The sequence below is a fragment of the Arachis hypogaea genome, chromosome 20 (assembly GCF_003086295.3).
Source record: "Arachis hypogaea cultivar Tifrunner chromosome 20, arahy.Tifrunner.gnm2.J5K5, whole genome shotgun sequence".
In the NCBI taxonomy this organism is placed as follows: domain Eukaryota; kingdom Viridiplantae; phylum Streptophyta; class Magnoliopsida; order Fabales; family Fabaceae; genus Arachis; species Arachis hypogaea.
The window spans coordinates 64,186,935-64,188,984 of NC_092055.1; the positions used below are offsets into that span (position 1 = coordinate 64,186,935).

The following is a 2,050-nucleotide window of genomic DNA, read 5'->3' on the forward strand; positions in this document are numbered from 1 at the left end:
GAAAAGGTTTATTATTGTTAAACCTCTTTCTTTCTCCATTATTAAAGCCTTGTTGAGGCTTTTGATCCTTCCATGAGAAATTCGGGTGATTTCTCCATGATGAGTTATAGGTGTTTCCATAAAGTTCACCTAAATAATTCACCTCTGCTATTGCAGGGTTTTCAGGATCATAAGCTTCTTCTGCATAAGAAGCCTCTTGAGTACTGTTGGATGCAGCTTGCATTCCATTCAGACTCTGAGAAATCATATTGACTTGCTGAGTCAATATTTTGTTCTGAGCCAATATGGCATTCAGAGTGTCAATCTCAAGAACTCCCTTCTTCATAGGCGTCCCATTATTCACAGGATTCCTTTCAGAAGTGTACATGAACTGGTTATTAGCAACCATGTCAATAAGTTCTTGAGCTTCTGTAGGCGTTTTCTTTAGGTGAATGGATCCACCTACAGAAGTATCCAATGACATCTTTGATAACTCAGATAAACCATCATAGAATATATCCAGGATGGTCCATTCTGAAAGCATGTCAGAAGGACACTTTTTGGTCAACTGTTTGTATCTTTCCCAAGCTTCATAGAGGGATTCACCTTCTTTCTGTTTGAAAGTTTGAACATCCACTCTAAGCTTGCTCAGCTTTTGAGGAGGAAAGAACTTGGCTAAGAAAGCCTTGACCAGCTTATCCCAAGAGTTTAGGCTATCCTTGGGTTGAGAATCCAACCACACTCTAGCTCTGTCTCTTACAGCAAAAGGGAAAAGCATGAGCATGTAGACTTCAGGATCTACTCCATTAGTCTTAACAGTATCACATATCTGCAAGAATTCAGTTAAGAACTGAAAAGGATCTTCAGATGGAAGTCCATGAAACTTGCAGTTCTGCTGCATCAGAGAAACTAATTGAGGTTTCAGCTCAAAGTTGTTTGCTCCAATGGCAGGTGATGTGCGGAAAACGATCCGACACAAAACTCACCGGCAAGTGCACCGGGTCGCATCAAGTAATAATAACTCACGGGAGTGAGGTCGATCCCACAGGGATTGAAGGATTGAGCAATTTTAGTTTAGTGGTTGATTTAGTTAAGCGAATCAAGATTTGGTTGAGAGATTTGTGATTTGCAGAATTTAAATCGCATGGAAAGTAAAGGGAATGGGGAATTGGCATGAAATTTAAGAGAACAGGAATTAAAGTGCTGAATCTTAAAGAACAAGAAATTAAATGGCAGAAACTTAGAACGCAAGAAATGTAAATTGCAGAATCTTAAAGTGCAAGAAATGTAAATGGCTTGAATTGTAAAGGGAATTGGGAATTGGATTTGCAGAAATTAAACAAGGAAAAGTAAAATTCAACAAACAGAGAAATAGAAAATGACTTGGATTGAACCGGATCTTAAAACAGAAATGTAAATGAGATTGAAAAACATTAAACAGAGGATGTAAAATTGGAATTCAGATCTCAGGACCCAAGAGACTAGATAACCAAGTCTAGATCTCAATGCCTTCCTAGATCCAACAAGAACAATTGCAAAGGAAATGTAAATTGCAAAGAAAGTAGATGAAGAAGCAATTAACTGAAACTGAAATTTAATTAAGCAGAGAATTAAACAAGATCCCAAGGTGAGATTGAAACAGAAGTTCTTCAATTCTCCACCCAAGATCCGAAGCAAGAAAATTAAAGAGTGCTGGGCAAGAACAAGGAAGAAGAGAGATCAATTCTCCTCCCCAATTCTCTTGAATTAAAACAACAATGCTAGAATGTAAAATGAGCTCTCTACTAAGTGCACTAATCAAACCGAAAAGAAAGCTCTCTTAAAAACTTAAATCCTATGCTATTTATACACTTTCTTCAAATGGTCTTCAAGCCTTCAATTGGGCCTTTGCTCTTGATGGAATTGGGTTGATAGAGGCCTTGGTTGATTGCTCTTGGAGTTTGGAGAAGAACCGAATTGAACCGGGTTTGGAATCATGAAAGCTTGAGTAAAAGTTTGAGTAAAAGTTTGAGGCAAACTTTTACTCAAACTTTTCACATCAGCCACCCTCTTTTGCTGATACCAACATTGG

The 2,050-nt window shown here is 38.0% G+C and overlaps 1 non-coding gene across 1 annotated transcript; it reads left to right on the forward strand.

Moving 5' to 3' along the window:
• The first annotated feature begins 517 nt into the window (after positions 1-517).
• LOC112787028 (small nucleolar RNA R71) lies at positions 518-625 on the forward strand. Its single transcript, XR_003194466.1, has one exon. It is a non-coding gene; the product is annotated as a small nucleolar RNA R71 (small nucleolar RNA).
• The last annotated feature ends 1,425 nt before the right edge of the window (positions 626-2,050 follow it).